General features: G+C 44.6%; 2 long non-coding RNA genes across 2 annotated transcripts in view; both read right to left on the bottom strand.

Annotated features, from left to right (window-relative positions):
• The window catches only part of LOC140684440 (uncharacterized), a 40,591-nt gene extending 39,399 nt beyond the window's left edge, over positions 1–1,192 (bottom strand). The window contains exon 1 of the long non-coding RNA XR_012056702.1: positions 48–1,192. This is a non-coding gene — a long non-coding RNA (uncharacterized lncRNA). The remainder of the gene's footprint in view (positions 1–47) is intronic.
• A 12,549-nt stretch (positions 1,193–13,741) lies between these two features.
• Positions 13,742–18,645, bottom strand: LOC140684439 (uncharacterized). Its single transcript, XR_012056701.1, has 2 exons — positions 17,680–18,645; positions 13,742–16,651 (listed from the first exon to the last, which is right to left on the bottom strand). It is a non-coding gene; the product is annotated as an uncharacterized lncRNA (long non-coding RNA).
• Between the last annotated feature and the right edge of the window lie 383 nt (positions 18,646–19,028).

Below are 19,028 nucleotides of genomic sequence, written 5' to 3'. Positions count from 1 at the left end.
GTTTAGCAAAATTGACCAGTCTAGACAAATAGAAATAATGAGCTTACCATGCTGGACATGTGAGTCCCATTCCCAGCTCTGTCTTCAGCTTTGCGCATGTTCAGGGACATCTGTTCCACAGCAGTAAGATTAACACAGAAATACTTGGCTTGTCTGTTTTGCCTGTAAGCTCAGATCACAAGCTCATCAAGAACTGTGGTCAAGAGAGAGATCAAGCCAGTGCAAGTTGCTGTATAAATTAAAGGATCCCTTGCTGCAGTAGCAAAAGCACAAGCATATGTGATTAGACACTTTCAGTCATGGTTTTTTGCACATTGCATGTATATCTATGCTCCTTCCATGGTGCCACACCGCATCAGCAGTCTCTACACATATACCACCTCTTAAGTTCTTTTGTCTTGGAATTCCCATCAGGGAAGAAAATATCTGGCACAACTCTTTCCAAAAGACTTGAGGCCAGGAACTTAACTGTATAGTCTTAGATGGGAATTTGCGGAGGATTTTCACAAGATTTGAAGTCTGAGCTAAACTTCAATGTGTTAAAATCAACTTTCCATTGTGTAGGTTTGGGTTCTATCAACTTTGTGGCTCTGATCCTTCCCAGTACACTTGGTTCTTTGAATTTTTTCATCCACAGTTGTGATGCTTAGAAATAGTGCTGGGAACTGGCAAGTCTAACACTTCTTTGTAGGTATGAGAAATCTTCTAATCTTCTCCTGTTTTTTTCTCTAAGAGGAGCTAGGAGAAGAACCTAGGGGAATTATCTTACTGTAAAATTGAGGCTTACAAGTAAAAGCAGAGTCATGAAATGAAAAGCTAAAGGTCCTTAGTCATGCTGGACTTGCTTTTTCAGCTCCCAGGGTTGTTGCCCATCCACAAGAGCTCAGTATGCTGCTATTTATATTTGCTAATAGGTCCCACAAAAGAGAGAACGGATTGTTGTGCAAGTCATTGCCCCAGTCCAGAATACACTGGGAAATTCCCACGGATATATACAATACAGAAGCAAACAATGACATCCAAATATCTGCCTAGTAAAAGATACATCTAGCTTTTCAAAGGGTGACATACCAAAGTGATGGGGAATTACTCAAAACCCTGGATTAAATATGGGTTCAAACTCCACTCTCCTCATGCTAACAAAATTTCCCAGCCTTGCGTGGATGGGCTTGCCCTTCCCAAGACACTGGGATAAAAAAATGAAACAACAAAACAAACACAAAAAAACCCCAAGCAAGCAAACAAATGAGCAAACGGACAAATACACACCCACACATCCCCCCCAAACCCCACAAAACAAAACAAAAAAAAAAGGAGAAAAAAACCCCACCAATTAAACAAACCCCACAAAGGTGGAGTTTTCAAGCATACCAAGAAGGCTTAGGAGTGCAAGTCAGTCAGATGTGTGCTTCTAAGTCCCTCCACTGCTTTGGAAGACTTCCAGCCCAGGAGCAAAATAAAAGACAGGGGATATATATGGCTGGTAGGCTAATGAAGCTTAATTTTATCCAGCTTCTATTTGTTCTTTGGTTTCGCTTCAGAGCATTGATTTCACATTCCTGCACCTTTTACATATGCATATATATTTCATAAACAGGCAAATGTATATACACAGACCCGAGCATGGGAGTATGTTTATACATGTAAAGCAACTGGGTATTTACAAGCTGTTTCTAAGGTTATAATATCCATTGCTATTATGAACTGCTTCATTAACCTGTCAATCAGATTGCTTTCTCCCTTTCAGCTCTCTCCCGTGTTACTCTGTGTGTTGGAAGTGAAGCATGTGTGTTTGTGTCAAGTGTATTATTTCAGAGAGTACAGACACACAGACACACATGGACGCACGCTCAGAAATTAATATGGCTTCATTGCTGCCTCCCCAGAAGCCTGGCTCTGGCCGGCCCTCCGGACTCTGCTGGCCATGGAGATGCCTCATGCAGTCATTTATCACCCAGCCCTGGCCAGCGGCACCGGGCTCCCGGCGCTGCATCCCCAGGCAGCCCGGTTGCCGTGCAGGAGGAGGGGCATTCTGCAGCGTGGTTGCAGTTTGGAAGCACTGCTGATGGACTAGTCCCCAATAAACCCCCCAAAAGTGCTGATGTGCTGAAAGCAGCTGACACTGATGGATCTGCTCTCATCTTGCCTTTCAGTCGGCTGCAAGAGAGAAAAGAGGGAGGAAGAGAAACAAAGGCAGAGATTAACTCTTTTGTCACAGAGCTCTGCAGTTTTACAAGGCAAGATAAAGCTGCTGTCCAGGTTGGGTGCAGATGGGACCAGCTCAGCACAGTCTGTCTGATTCTCTATGGACTCCAGTAGGGGAAAAAACAGCCTGAACTGCTCAATGATTTACTGGCAGGGCCCATGCTGCCTAACTGAGACTTGTGACTTTCCTTGCAGTTACAACCACAGCCAGGGAGACCAGCAGGAATACCTGGACATGGTCCTGGGCAACTGGCTCTGGGTGGCCCTGCCTGAGCAGAAGGCCTGGACAAGACGACCTCCAGAGGTCCCTTCCCTCCTCAACCATTCTGTAATTCTGTGATTGTCCCAGACCTGCACACCAGCCATTAAACCAACATTGCTTTCGTCAACACTGCTTTAAGCACCACACAGCAGCACCAAGTCCACCCAGTGCAGACTCTGAGATGTGACACAAGCTGCTCAGCCAGCAAGGCACATTCCTGTGGATGCAAGCTCAATAAACATAAATGTCCAGGGGGATTAGTACACTCCTGTGTATGAAATCATGGGGTCAATTTTGTCTGTGATGCCAGGCTTCGGAATCCCTGGATCAAGTCTCAAACTGCCACTTGTTATACTCATTCCTCACTAGAGCCAGTCAGAATGTTTCCATATAATTTCATTTAATCAAACCAAGTTTACCAAACTTCAGCTGTCTGGGGAATTTGATCCTTTTGAGTTAAGTTTATCTCGAGAATACCTTGGTTCCAAGGGGCTCAGATATGAACCCCAGTCTGCATTGTTATGTCATTCAACTGCACAAGAAGAATTTGGAAGGTTTCCTTCTTCTTTCACTGTGCTAGAAATTTTAGCAGTTGCCAAGGAGCAAGAATTTGAGCTTCCAGATCTCCTCCATGAAGGACTAGCAATGTATCCACATGGATGTGTCCCCATCCAGTCACACACAGACTTCAATGCAAATATGGTCAGAGATTCACCCAAATCTTTCCATGCCTTTGCACAGTCGTGTTTAACACTGATAATGTCACAGGTACAACAGGACCCCAAATTCTCACATGCCCAGCTGGTGGGCCAAATGTCCTCAGAAAGGCAGACTGTGCTACATTAAGCCTAAGCACACAAGGAGGCACAGTTAATAATACTACTAACAAGAGGTTAACAACAATAATACTGATGCTAATTCTTATTAATAAAAATGTTAACAACATTCTTGTTCCTACGCAAAATCTCATTTTATTTGTAACCTCAATTTTCATTGATTTGAAGGGAGGAGGTAGGATCTTTTTGTAGGTAATTCTAAAAACATATTCCTAAACCCATATTGAAAACTTGAGCAGCTTCCAGTTTCAACAGAAACTTCCAAATAGCATATTTCAAAAAAAAAGTTCATATTTTTAATTAAGAAAAAGAAAGACACCTTGTCATGAGAGAGCCATTTTACAACTGGGAAACTGTGGTCTAACTCTGCACAGCATCAATTCTTGACTGGATTTTTTCAAGCCTGGTGAATTGTGTATTTGTGTGGCACAGTTCACAAGTGTTCCCAGGTAAACCAGCCACCAGGTGAAATACAAATTACCATGAATAAAGGCAGGAGGCAGCCCCAGCGGAAAGTTAGGGCTGTTCCAGGGTTTTTGTCAAGACTGGGGTCTTCTAGTGCTGAGCCCTATGCAGCTTTACAAACACATAGAGAGAGCCTGTCAGATCTGCAATCCACCAGCATAAAGAATATCAGTAAAGACAAGTACATTACACTTGGACATGGACACACTCCAAAACACAGGCACATCACCACAGCACAAACTCCTGCTCTCACGTACTCTCTGCTGAACATGCAATCCTTCCTGAAATACAAACAAGATCTCCAAGTCAACAAATGGATTTTTTTTTTACTTTCTAATTCCTAGAGAAAAAAAGGGCCTTTTAAAATAAATTAATAGTAAATGCAATGTTTTCTGAGGAAATCCTGATGTGTTCTTTGCCACATCATTTCAGATTTTGTCTATTGCCCCCCATTTCCTTTTAATGAAAAACTGTAAAAACTAAGGCAGACTCTCAGACTCTAAACTTGGCTTGCAGAATACTTTTCCTGTCCAGAGGATGATTTAAAATGAAACCTGAAGTAGAGATCTGCTCTAAAGACTGAAAACAACTTTGAAATGTAAAGGTTTTCCACCACACACAAATAACAATAATAATGTCACCATGCCAAATGCAGACAGTCTTGGAAACAAACCCACCAAGGTATTATCGATCATCTCTTCACATGTCCTTAATAAAATCTTGGTCTAAAATCTATCCACAATATGCCATCTGCCACACACTGAGATGAAATATGGTGTGTGCTCTTGGCATCTAACACTCTGATGAACCATTTGTGAAATCTCTGCAGAATTTCACATTCTCAGTAGCACAATTTTCTAGAGAACTGATTTTCAACTTTAATTTTATCTGTGTGCCCCTAAAAAAAAATATATCTGTCACTGAAGGGCCTAAAAGACAATCTATAGATTGTTACACAGATGGTTTGAGCTTGCCTTTCTCAGTAACTTTTGCAGACTCACTTAGGAACAGCTCAAATTCCCCAGGGAGTTCTGTGAGCTCTGGAACCAAGATTTGGTGCTGTAGGGAAGGGCTACATGGACTGCCTAAATTGAGGTCATGGAAGCTTCCAGTGCCAGGGTTAGCCAGCTCCTAGCTGTAAACACCTCTGAGAAAACCTGTCTCCATCTTCATGTCAGAGTGCTGACAGGTGCTGAATGGTGCTTTAGCAGGACACTTGAGCAAGTGCCTGCTCTCAAGCACCTGAGGACTGCTGGTGGGATTCCTGATATGCTGTGGGTCAAGCACGTGCAGGCTGTGGAGAAGTGAAACCCTTGGCAGCCGCCTCAGAGATGCTCCTGCCAGTGAGTGCTGCCCAGACACCAGAGCTCTGGGTCCAGGGAGTACATCCAGGCAGGAGAGGACTCAGCTTCCCAGCCCATGCACCCACCTCAGTGCCCTCCACTCCCAGTGAGTTCACAAGGGCCCATTTATTCTAAGATATGAAATTTGTGTTGTTTCTTTATTGTTCTTTAATGAAACCCTGTTTATTCTAGGCTTTTAATTCTTTCCATCTATTATGTTTAGACAACTCATTAACAATCATTTGTTATCATTAGACTTCAATTTTAAGCTCCTTTTCCCAGAGGAGGCAAGGCAGTACTTTTAAACATATTTGCATCATAAACAATTTCTGGGCCCCGTGTGCCATCTATTACCCCAGCCTTTCCCTCCTTCTTACTTGTGCTGGAAGGTGCTGAAAGAGCCTTAGCAAGATTTTCATGTTTCCCCCAGTCTTGGGCCATGGAGGGTTCTGCATTAGGACAGCAACCCGGTGTATTAATAGCAAACTCTTGAAATCCTAGGTCATGTAATGGTGAGCTGCTCCTTCCACCTGGGATTAATGACTACATGCTGCAGCTGAATTCATTAGGGTCTGCTAAAGATAGCATGCTAGCCTGGGATAATGCGTGGGCCTCATTCTGCTCATTTATGGTTGTTCAGCTCCACTGGATTTAGTGAAGTCATTCCTGATTTGCAGCAGGGTCCCTCGTGTGCATGCTAGATAAGCACTACGTCACACTTTGCATTCATTGACAGCTCCCAGTAGGCAAAAATCTGATCCCTGTTATGTTGGTTAAATCGAGATCAACATTCACTGAGGCTGCAAGGCATCCTTTGGATATGAAGTAGCATCAGCATGCATGGAGTGTGGCCTGCATGATGCAATTTGCTCTGGTAGAAGGGAGGTCCCTTAACATGCATAGAAAGCAGGAAAATAGTCGCTGTTCTCCTCTTGGTTTTCCTAAGTTTTGCTTGGTGCTATATTCATTATATACTGGTCAGCACCAACCCTGACCAGTAAAATGAAGAAGAAAAGAGAAATCACTAAGCTGGCATGTTTTAATGTATGTTTTGATCTCCAAAAGCTCATTCCAAATTATGCTCAAAATCATGTTGGACGTGGCAGCCATGTCTCCTGTTTCCCACATCCCCATGAGCAAGCCAATGACACATCTGTTCAGAAGAAGTTTAGCTCTTATTAGTAGCGTTGCTAGATCATCTCTGTCAGTGCCAAGTCTTGTGCTGGTGCTAATGCATTGTCATTGTCTTGATATCCTGGAATCTGGCTTTTAAAGTTCATCTGGTGGTGCTACCCCAGGCCCAGTAACACGGCAGGAATGCACATTTTGGAGCTGCTGTGCTTCACTACAGCCCCTGCACCCTTGAATGGCAGTCAAAAAAACAAATCCGCTGTTCAAAGGCCTCAGTTCTGCATAGCTCTAAGCTTGTGCTCAGCTTTAGAGACTTGGAGGCCTTTCATTCACAGGCATTTCACTTGTCCAAAAGCCCCTTTCACACCACCAAGTGCAAAGGAGGTATTACATGCAGCCAAATTTTGCTGGCTAGAGTACACACGCAGGAGAAAAGTAGGCTGGACCACCACACCTATTACAGCTTTCCATATGGATGCTTGCAGTTTCTAAGAAGATGAAAACACTTCATACATATTATTGTGGAGTCTTCATGGTGTTTTTACACCTCTGATGAATTCTGCTGCCTCTACAGTGCTAGAGATCATGATGATCCTTGCTGCAAGGCTCTACCCTACATGCTAAGTAAATTCCAGTAATTTTCTATCCTTCCTTTGTTATTCTGATCCAATTAAAGTCACTGCAGCTAAGTGAAAAGTCATGATTGGCTAATTGGATTTGGGAAATCATAACACCCATCAGGGGCCAGGTTTAATTTAGGTTTCCTCAAAATTTTTAAGGCCACTGGTAGGCTAGAAGAGGCAGCTACACCGTTGGGTGGCTGCAGCTTGGAGAAAAGGGATTAGTTGGTTGCTGAGTGAGCTCCTGCTGCCTCATGTCCATAGAGCTCTCCAATTCCAATGCCCGTGTCAGCCTTTTTCTTCTAATCCAATGCAATGGTCCTTTATATATCTCACTCATGCCCCTTCTAAGTCTCCAGTCTCATCCTGCACCAGTCACCACCTCTCATGATTACTCCACAGATCAGTGCAGTCCCCTCCTCAAAAATGAGCCTCCCATGGTCCTGAGGGGCACTTCTGTGCGAGGTGTGTACGTGACTGCACCTGCACTCCTGAATATAATGTGGTACATAAACTTCTTTGAAGTCAAGTGCAAGTTTTTCTAGTGAGGTTGAAGGGCTTCAACACATCTAAATACTTCTCCTAACACCAAGTAGCCAACTCCTTCCCAGCTGCTCCGGACGCAGACTCCCCAGGATTCCAATCACACAGTTAGAGGATTACAATAAAAGATCCATTTTCATGAGCATTTATAAGTAACCAGAAGCCTATCTGTGATATTTCCAACATAAGCCATTAAAAATGATGTGCCATATCTGCTAAAACCAAAAGTTTCACTGAAAGTCATTAAAATAATTAATCATATCACAGATTCTGAATACCTTTGGACTTCAAAGATTCTAATAAATTCTTAGGCTATTTATTCTGATTTACTGCTCACCTTGGATACAGAAACATTGAAAAGATAACAAACTGAATGAATGACTGATATTGTCACATGCCTGATTCTAAGAGCTTCAGAAACTTCATAAAACATGTAATAAAAACAAGAGTTACTAACACTACTACTCAAATGCACAGTAAGCCACTTGCATAGGACCAGTAACAGTCAAGAAATGTATCCTAACACACATTATAAAAAAAAAACCAAAACAATATTCAAGGTGGACTCTAAATTCTAAATACTTCACATTTTTGGCTTGTCCATTTTACTTTTCTTTCTTTTTTTCTCTCTCTCTCTTTTTTTTTCTTTTTAATAAAATCATGCCTGAAAATTTAGAAAATCTCATGTATTTCAATCTTGCATCCAAAACACAAGACTAGCAAGATCACTGGACATGTTAAGAAGGTTGTCTATTAATATTTGCAAATATTTGCAGCATCAAATACTTGGAAGAATCACTTGAGCCATCACCTGATATACTTGTGCTCCTGTTGAAGTAGAAGAACTAAAGAGGATGAGCCAAAGGAAAAAAAATCCTTCTCTCCAGCCTGTTATTTGTTGTTGGTTTTGTGCTGGTGGGTTTTTTGTTGGCTTTTTTTTTTTTTTTTTTTTTGGTTGGATGGTTGGTTGGTTTTTTTTTTTTTTTGGAGGCTTGTTTTGTTTTGTTTTTTCCTTTTTTTAAGGAATCATTATTTTTATTTTGGTTGTCAACTGCAGGGAAAATATACTCCCTGTTCTACTATTTCTAACTCCCTTGAGGATTTTTCAGGCCCTATTTCAACTGAGACCTTTTTTGCAAGTCTGGACCTTCCCCCCAATAATGTTGCTACTGAAAAAAGTTGTATCATCGCTGTTTTTATACAAATGCCTGACACTTGTTTCTTTCCCTATGGTCTTGCCAATACCGGACCACAAGCTTGAAGTTGCCAGGACCTGAGTTCCCAGTGCCTCCAGGTCTTGGCATTGACTGCCTTTCAGAATCTGGCCCCTGAGGCTTTGCAGTTGGCTCATGCAAAGAAAAAGGGCCCCTCCTTAAAATCACAGGCCGTGCAAGTTTGTGTCTTCCATGAAAATTAACATGCTGGACAGCAGATGGGACAAACACATGCTAGAGGCCAGATCCTTATGCTGGTTACACCAACATCATCTGCAAACTTGAGGGAACAAGGGCAAACAACAGAACTAAAGCAATTTACATGAGCAGTAGGTCTGCCTTCCTGCTGGCTAACAGTAACAGTTTGGATTTTTAGGCAGAGGCAGGGATTAAGAAAGAAATAACTACATTTATACAAAACTTTAGCCTGCTCCAAAGCTGTTCTTAGAGGTCCCATGCTGTGACACTTGATATCCAATTCAAATGCTTATAAAATCCCAAAGAACAACACACCACCACACCACTTTGCCAAGTAAAAGCCTTCACAACTGCCTTTGGAGAGCCAACCAGCCCCCACGGATACAGAGATGACTTAATTTTCCCCTCTCTTCTTTTCCCCAGACCCTCACATACACCTCCTCAAAATACTTGTGGTGAAATAATTACGGTGCAGTCTCATGGAAGATTCTGGCAGCATCCTGCAACAGAGCAAAGCCCATGGTGTTCAGACAATGCACAGAAAGAATGATGTCTAACACTTTGCAAAGCACTACCTCCTTGGAAAATCTTGACCTCTTTGAATGGAAGACCCAGATCCTGAACCAATTTTCTTCCCCTGACCCAACTGTCCCCTTGATTCTTGGTTTCCTTGATTTGAAGACCCATTCTTTCTTACCATTCCTCTTTCCGAGCCTCTGTCTGGTCACTCTCTGGGCAAGAAGGACTATGCGACATTGTGGTTCTACCCGAGTCTTCCTTCTCTGGTAAAGTTTTCAGATATCCTTCTCTTTAGCATACAAAGTTCCTTCCACTGTGTGTAGAGTTACACATAAGCAGTATTTATTCCATTGTACTTTTCAAATGGAATTGGCACTTAATTTCTTGAGGATGCTGTGAAAAATCCAACTCTACACTAGAAGCAGCAGGGATTGTGCAACTGTAGACCTAGGAGATACTCGTGTATTTCTGTCAACAGTAAATTCAGAAAAAGCACCTCTGCTTTTGGATCCTTCAGCAAGTATAGCACAAAGATTTCTGTGCTCCCAGGTCAAATGTGTCTCCTTCATGGTAAGGCTCTCTGGACACATCTGGCATGTTATCAGATTAATTTCCACTGAGCTTGATCCAATGTTCATCAAAGTCAATAGTGACATTTCCTGGGTCATGCCAGAGGTCCAGTAATACTTCATACCTTCCCATATGTAATCATTTAATTATTTCCCACTAATTACTTCTGCAGGGAGCTTTAATATCTTCAGTTCTGCAACACCTTTTCCCGATGGTCTCTGGATCAAGCCTTTGCCCAGGAGAAGGCGACTGGCCTGACCCATGTTATAGGAAGGACTCTGCAGGCCCCTCTTTGACCCACAAGAGGCTCAACAGCAAACAAGGGGAAAATACATATATCATTACTTCTCTTGATCAGGATCTATTTCCTGCAGGACTCTGAATCAGAAAAATCCAGTCACATCTCTGTGTAAACGTATGCATGGTATGGCTGTCTTTTGCATATGTGCAAAGACAACCAACCCCAAAGGTCAAACAGGACTGCCACTCCAAAATACAATAAAGCTCTCAGCTTAACTTCAAAGAAGAGGAAAAAGCAAATGATCAGAGTGAGCAAGAAAGCAAGAAAGACAGAGATAAAGAGAAAAAACCAAGGGGAAGATGATTTTCTATCAACAAAACAGCAGGGACAAATTCTAGTTCATCTCATCGGAAACATCTCCTTCGTGTGCAAACACTGCCTGGAGCCAACACTAATCTCCCAGATTAAAGCCTTTTAATAGCAATTAGTCCTCTCTGCACTAACCCACTGGACACTCCACTGCATATTTGGAAAAGGGGGGAGGCTGAAGGGAGTGTCACCAACAGTTTAACCCATAAGTGCCCTGATCTGTCTAAATCCTTATCTTACACACACATTTGTGCACAGGCCAGGAAACCGTGGCAGTGAAACCTGTTTGGATTGCAGCAGAGAATGGGACCATGACAGCTAGATGTGGGTGCTGCATGTGTAAATACTTGGGTGAGCTGGATCAAGCCCAAATCCAGGAGGCGGAATTTCAGAATGGCATTATGGCAGGCCAGAAGCATTAGCCAGCTACAGTCAGAAACACTGACTTACCACTAACTCCAAAAGCTATCCCAGCTGGCAACAGGAGACAACCGCAGGCAACAAGATGTCCTTAGAGCTACCTTCATGCTACCAGCCTGCTGAACAGCCTTGGTACTGCTCCTCCCCAAGACACCTCCCAGCATCCCTGGAGAAAAGGAAGAGACTTTTAAAAGTTGTTTTTGGTTGGTTCGTCTCCATATCCCATCAAAGGTATGCAATCTCTCTGTAAGTGTTTACAGGAAACACGAGCTGCTGCCCCATCTGGGTCTGGCAGAGGGAACAGTTCCCACCTCCTGTACAGATTGCTGTACCAAGAAAGGCAGATCCTACAGAAAAGAACATCAGATTTTTTTGCATATGAGTCCCTGTTAACAAAATGAGCAGCTTGGCTGAAATGGCTGAGAGGGGGAAGAGGAAAGTAGAGGACACTGGTGCGAAACAGTAGTCTCTGCACAGAGACTCTGTACTTCCCAAATGGCAAGCCAAGCAGAATTTCTTGGAAGGAGCCACATCAGCTGCCCTTCGAGCTATTAGACCACACAAACAGGACAGAGGAAAGCCTTCCATAAGGTGACTGTAGAGAGAGGAGGAAAAACTATTTTGAATGGCTATTATCCCTTCCCCTTCTCTTCCCAGCAGTTGGAGCTGCCAAAACCCCTGCACAACCCTGTGGTGGCCCCCGCCCTGTAACACACACACCCACACACACCCACACACACACACACTCCCCATCCATAGGGGTAGTGCAATTACTATTCAGGCTGGGGGCTGAAGATAGTCTCCTGGCCCTTCTTCTAATGTAAGGTTATTGTAATTGATATGAAGGTAATTGATAATGTGTTACGGTGAATAATGTCTTCAATTTTCTGCTAAATCCCATTTTTGTAGCCATCTGGGCTCCTCCAACTGCCCCCCTGGGACGCAGAGTAATAGATAGTAATTATTCTCAAGTCATTTACTTTTTCAAAGTGTTTAGTGCTTATCTGTTTTACAATTAAAATGGAAACGACCCTGATTCACTTCCTTTCTTTTTTATTTAAATAGCATTCACACACACACACACACACACACACACACACACACACACTCACTCTCCTACACGCCCTGGAGCCAGGAGGGTGTGTGCATATTATTGTTTGAGTGCATATGTGCATGCATAAAATTGTCATCCAGAAACACACACGGCAGAGGTATGTACTTCATCGTGCACCTTCACTCTGAGGCACTGTGGAAGCACAATCACACACCACTAAGAAATACAAACTGTATTCCTTTCAACTCCCCCCCTTGTCCCCATGGTGACATGCTGTGGAGTGAATGCCTCAAAACACCCCCCAGAACCACCTCCAGGGAGTGATGCATCCAGTACACAACAATGCACACCTCAACACACCCAGAAACTACACACTTACAGGACCTTATCTGAGAACAAGATATTGCCACAGGATCAGCCAGTGAACAAGAAATCAACTGTAAGTACATCAAAGTGATAGCATTTTACCCCAATACTGGTAATCTGCATGAAGATAAACCTGCAAGTTCTAACAACACAGACACAGTTACCCCTAGAAGAATACAGTCAATAGTATAAATGCAGAGACCCACATTAATACACAGTAGATTCCAGAATATACATGTAAATAAGGTAATGCAAGCAATTAAGGGCACCACCAATGAAAACCCTCCTTTGTGCAGCAGCTAAACCCATTTCAGTATATGATCCAAACCTCCCCTTTGGGTTCTGCCTCAACTCGTGGTACTCCAGGTGAGACATAAACGAGCAAATCCGCAATGTTCACAGGGATCCACTGTGCTAGATTCAAGGATTTTTGCAACAGTTGTAGCTAAGCCTTGGTGACTGATGCACAGGAACATCTGCAGCTACGAACTACTTCGGTGAGAGTCTAACAAGGAGGGCTAATAGGAAAATGGTCCAGGAACTTTCCTGAGGCCAGTCTTTGGGTGAGAAAATCCAACTCATGTGAAGCATGCAAAAATAAACCCAGGGGAAGTACTGCTGTTTGTGTGATGGTTTGAGAAGGAACCTGAACCAGTGACTATGTCAGACCCAGGCAAGTCTGTGGCCCGTAGGGCTTCAAAATGAGATTCTTCAACTCATCTCTGCCAGCCTCTCCCATCGCCATCTCTGTCCCCAGCCCACAGGCTGCTCTCACTGCAGCAAAAATTACCTCACTGCTACCTTAACGTTTCTGCCTTTGCCCCAGAGAGCTAAAAGGACATGTTCAGGCAGGTACAGACTGGCATTGAAGCAGAAGCTGAGGGAAATGAAGATGGTGAGAATCTTGGGACAACCCTCCACAGAATTTTACAGGCTCCAGGTTGCAAGCACTCATCCAGAACTCAAATATCAAGCCTTTTAAAGGGGATTGACCATGTCCAGCCATGAGTCAGAATAAATGAGTGGCTGGCCTCTGAAAGAGCCTAGACTTCTGTATCTCAGTCCAGACTCAAAATTTAGGCAACTAAATTAGGCAACTTTATGGTACTAAATATGGATTATAAACCAGATCTTCCCAGACCAGTCACAGCCCCATAACCTTGGAAGGCAGATCCTCCTGGGAGACAGGACAGGAGGAACCAGGGTGCTCCATCCCATTCTTTTGCTCCCCAGAACAGTTGCTAACAGAGGCTGATACTTCCCCACAGCAGAAAGGAGGACAGATACTGCCCCTAGGATGGTATCTTACATATTATTCCCTCTCCAAAAGCCAGGATACCAAGCCATTGCCAATTTCAGCAGATGGATGAGTCAACCATGTGTAATTAACTTAATTCTGTATATATATATTTTTTTTTTTCCACATCTAAACAATCAGATGACAGCTTTCACAACCGGCCCTGCAACCCATATCACCACCATCCCAGCAGAAATACAGCCAAGGCTTTCTTCCGTTCTCCCAGTAAATGGCTGGAGCACTGCTGTCCTTTGCAGTCAAGGTGAGGGTGGCCCAGGGCTTTGAGCAGAAAGATCCTATTGTTCTTTTGTTCAAGTTTATAACTGTTTGGGGCTGTGTAGGTTTTTTTTCCCCCTCTCTTCCATCTCTTTCTGTTTCCTTTTTAATTCTTTTTAATGACTTTCCCGATGCAATCGGCAGAGGACCACGCAGAGACTGCTTCCCCCTGCTGAGAGGGAAACAAGAGTGAGGGAAAAGGGCACCAAGGGAACTCTTCACATCCTCTATTCATCTCTGCCAGCCTCTTTTCCCTGGTGACTAGCCCACACAGCCCAGCTGTGTGGAGTTAGCATGGAACAAAGCAGAACCTGAACAGGGAAAATCTCATCCAGCACCACAGGATCTGGCTGTGCCAGCCATGTGAAAGAAATCCAGGGTATCTGACCCGTGAGTGTGGCCCATATGGTCCTACCACAAGGGAAGCAGTGTGGGCTGAGGAGAGGAAAAATGCATTGTGGTTTCCATGAGTCCAGCAGAAGTCCCCTAGACAGGGAGAGTGGCTGGAGCCCACTGCTCAGCTATCAGGGAACACACATGGGAGCTACAGCTTGGGAAACCTACTGCTGGGAAGCCAATGAGTATAAAAGAAGCAAGTTTAGAACTCCTACAGTACTCACAAGCTCTCTAGTCCAGGCACTCCCAAGCAATGCCATCCTTTGTTCCAGCAGCTCCCCCAGCTCCAGCCTGGGAACGAGCTCGGTAGGAGCCAGATGGTTCTTCCTCCATCTGCTCCCTGGCACTTGGCTGCATATACATCAGGGAGAGGGGTGACTAGCTGGGCAGGCAGGACTGCAAGGTGGAAGCACTTTGCAAGGAAGCAAAGTTTGCTCCAGCTGGTTGCTTTTGGTGAGGACCTACCCCTTCTCCCACAGGCTCCATCTCAGCCTGTAGGGAGCACCTTGCCTTGGCAAGGAGCCTCTGGGCTGCACTGCCTGGGACAGCTCAGGGACAGCAGCTGCTGCCATAGCAGCTCTCTGCATTGCCAGGCTGCTGCTAACGAGCCGTGCCCATTCCAGGGTTGCAGGGAGAGGGGGAGAGCTCTGAGCTGCCAGTGGCCTGGGCTGGAACACCAGGAGCTGGTGCCTGCTTGAAAGCATCACGTGTTTACTGTACTACCTCTCTGCATGGGACACCTGTCCCATAGCATCCCTCCTCTAGGAGGTGCAGGTTTAATCCTTGGTTGTTCCAGCACCAAAGAGGAGCTATGATCTCTGTTGCACATTGTAACCATTGTTTGATAATCAATTACCTTCCAATCAGGATATTTCAAAGCATTTTGTATCCAATAGCTTGCTGCATTGCTTCCTCTTGGGGGAATACATAGCATATGCTATATGTTTTCATTGATTCTGGAGGTTTTCCATGGGGAAAAAGGAAAAACCTCAAAGTACAAATTCCTTTGAAGTTCCTACTGCCCTGCCAGCTTTCAGGCAGATGAAATAGATGGAGAGAAACGTATAAATGTAGGCTGGGAAAAGCAATGCAATGAGCCAGGTACATTCCTGTAGAGACAGACACATCCAGCCCATCCCTGTCTGAGGTATTCTCTGCAGCACCTCCAGCCAAGATCCCAGCAGCTATGTGGTGATCTCTGCTGGTGCTTCTATGCTCCATGAGTTAGCAAAGACTTTTACTACATCATCTCCCTCCATCCTGGCGATACTTGTTTCTTTCTGTTTGTTAGCAGGTGGGCACAGAAAATGGCTGTTTACCTGCTTCTTGATATCATTTATTTGTACACTGAGAAACTGAGCACTTTTGCACCCATAGTCCTCCCTACTTTCACATAAACCAGTTTCTTAACCTGTGGTTTCCAGCTCTATGGCAGCCTTCAGCACTACACAAGACTCCACTGCAGTAGGCCAGAGAGCTGCTGGGACCTCTCGTGTCTCAGCAGTGACCCCAGCATTGATAAAATCAGACCCAAACTTTTTCTTACTGCAAGGGTGTGACATTACTGACTCCCACTCAGATTGAGATCTGCCCTCCCCTGAGGCATTGCACTAGTTCCTCCATTCCTTAGTCACTCTGAGCCTTTGCATCTACTGATTATTACTCACCTAAATTTAGTTTATTTCTCCAGCACACCAGCTTAAATGTTTCGAGTAGCAACCTTGATCTCCAAAGGACTTGCAACCTTCTTCCAGTTCGCTACCTCTCTGGCTTTTTTTTCATTTCATTGTCAAAATCTCTAAAATATTGATCAGAAGCAGTGTCAGGCCAATTCCCTGCAAAAACTCCTCCTTTTCCAAGCAATAACTGTATCAGAGTTTAGAGCCATGTTGTGTCTAGGCAGCAGTAACCAGCACAAGTGGGAACATCTCCTACGCTGGGATCTGACACAACTACACCCCAAATGCAAAGGAGGCATTATAAGGGGAGCAGGCAGTGGAAATAAAGCTCTAGAAAATCAGAATATAAGTTCAGTCAAGAATGACTGATAGCTGGAATCTGGTCTTAAACTCAAGCTGGGGTAAAAATCTAGGGAAATCCCAGGGCTACACTTCCAGATGAAACACTTGTTGATAGCCATTCTCTTTCTGACCTAATGGGCTGGAAGAGAGGAACAGAGAATCTGAAACCCTCAGCAGATTGCTTCCAGGTCTTGCTTTTCTCTTGCAATTCACAGTACGTGTGGATGCCAAGCAGCAGCAGGGGAGAATCACGGTGGTTAGATGATGTGCTTTCCTTCTGCGCTGCCATCCTACAGCAACTCATCCTGGTGAAAGAAACCAAGAAGGAAAAGATCTGAGGTTGACAAAATAAGACAAAATAGAAATGGGATATAGCAAAATTTATATTTACCGAAATATCCTTGAATAGAAGTGTTCTTAACACTTGAAAAAGACATTAGCTTTATCAATGTGAAGCTCTCCTCACATATTAGTATCTTAACTAATAAATAGTATTTTTTATTTTTAGAAGTATTGGAAATTTCAGAGGAATCCTCCATAAAAGCAATTCAGGAACTGCCAGATGTAAAGCAAGTAAGTACCTTGAAAAAAAAATTCAAGTGCAGAAGCCTCTCTGCAAAGATAGGTACACAACTGGGTTGAAATAACAGCACCACAACAAAACATAGAAGAGTATTTACAGCAAGTGACTTTTTTCTGCTTACTGCAATATATTTATCAGTCAGTATTTTCCTTGATATGTGATGCAATCTCCCGGTCTCCTGCAGGAGTTTCAGGCTTGCAGATTGACAGACTGTTCTAGGTGCAGAGCCAAAACAATTACATCCAGGTGGACACTGCACAAACTCAGAGTTGCACAACCCCACGAGCCTGTCCAAAGGAAGCAGAGACAATGGCAATACCATGTCCCGTGAACAAAGCAGCAGGGAGATCTGGCAGATACTGGGGCAGTGACATGCTGGCTGTTAGCCAGAGGGCCCATGAGCCCGGCAGCTCTGGTCTGTGCAGCACAGCAGTGACCACTCACACCCACAGAATGCTGAAGCCTTTGAGCCAGGACAAGGCTCTTAGCACAACTGTTATTCTCAGTGCCCACGAGCAGAAAGTAACAACAAAACTTGACTATTCTTAGCACTGCACCATGGGACAGGCCAACCAGGACTGCTGCACAGCAACCTGCCACTTCCAGGCACTCCAGACCCATCCTAAGCAAAAACATCCCACATCTTTGCTGTCCTTTCCATTGGAAATTCCTCTAGTGAGTAACTTCTGTTTTCAGCATGTCACAGACCACCAGGCAGAACCAAGGTCAAGCTGAGAAGTCAACACATACCTTGGCATCCAGATTAACAAGACGCGTAGTGGGTACGACAGTGTCTGATCCACCAAAAGCCACTTGTCCAACATTACACAGCCAGAGGCTGAAGGCCCATGGACAAGCTTAAATAAGCCTTGGGTCCATGGGTGGAGCTTGCAGGAGAGACAGCTCAGGCTGGTTAAGGCCTATAAATGTAAAAAAAAAGTTACCAAGGGTAGATACCTCTGCTGAACTTTACCAGGAATTCAGGTGAAACTCAAAAAGGACCAAGAAACCTGAGATTGTTTCTTTGCTTTCTAGTGTCAAGAGCTGAACCAACAGATATCCACCTTGGAAAGTACAGGGAACTCTCAGAAGCTGTGACGTAATCACAAAAAAAGTGGCAGTCTCTAGGATGCCTAAGTTTTGGGCACAGTCCCAAAAGGATTTTACCTGTCCTTTGGTTTCCACAGCCTAGCAAATAGGCTGCTAACACTGACTTTAAGGGATGCTGTTGGAGTTACAGTTCCCCAATACTGCTTCAGAGAGAAATGAATGGAACCCCATGTGCCAGACTAGATGCATATGGCCTAGAAGGATGAAAGTCTTGGCGATGCCACCTGCTCCATTCTTGTGAGAGGGCTGAGGCATATGGAAAGCTGAGACAAACTGCAGCAATGAATTTGTGCTCCTGCCATGTCTCATTTCACCCAGCACATCCCTGTTCCATGTTCCCTGAGAGATGGGCTGTCCACTGAAGTACCTTCATGCTGAAGGGATGGCAGCATGAACACAAACTTGGTTTCTATTGTCACTTGTTAAGACCAATGCATTCCTCACAGTTATGTCCAGCTCTGAAGCAATATTCAGAGTCCCCCCTTTGCCTGTATGATTTCAGCTCTCTCCCTTGGGAGCCTAATGAAGCCCTTATAGATCTTGGGAACACATCCCAGACCCAGCTGAAAGCCTCACCCCCAGCCCAGCATCACTTGATGGAGCAGGGCAGCCGTGCCAAGAGTCAGGGCACTGCACTGAGGTCAGCCGAGGTGAGCCAGGAGCAGAGGCAGAGCTCCCCCTCCCCTGCCAAGGCCTGCACATGTCTGTGCTCTCCTCCTGGCAGGGCAGCACCGAGGGGCAAGGTGCTCTGTGTCAGTCCCTTTTCCCCGACTCCGTCCCGCAGCCGGGGAAGCGCTCCCCTCAGGGATCCCCGGCGCGGGGGCTGGGGCGCGTCCCCCGAAGATGACTTCAGATGCATTCCAGCGAGCCTGGCAACCTCCCGCACGCACAAATAAAAGGAAATTAGAAACTTGGCAACAAAGAAACTGGCAGGGAAGCCACAGAGGCACACAGGAACGGGAAAAGAGATTAAACACAGGCTCAAGAGC

The sequence above is a fragment of the Taeniopygia guttata genome, chromosome 6, assembly GCF_048771995.1.
Source record: "Taeniopygia guttata chromosome 6, bTaeGut7.mat, whole genome shotgun sequence".
Taxonomy (NCBI): Eukaryota; Metazoa; Chordata; class Aves; order Passeriformes; family Estrildidae; genus Taeniopygia; species Taeniopygia guttata.
The sequence above is the reverse complement of the archived record's forward strand: the minus strand, read 5'-3'. Positions and strand labels throughout refer to the sequence as shown.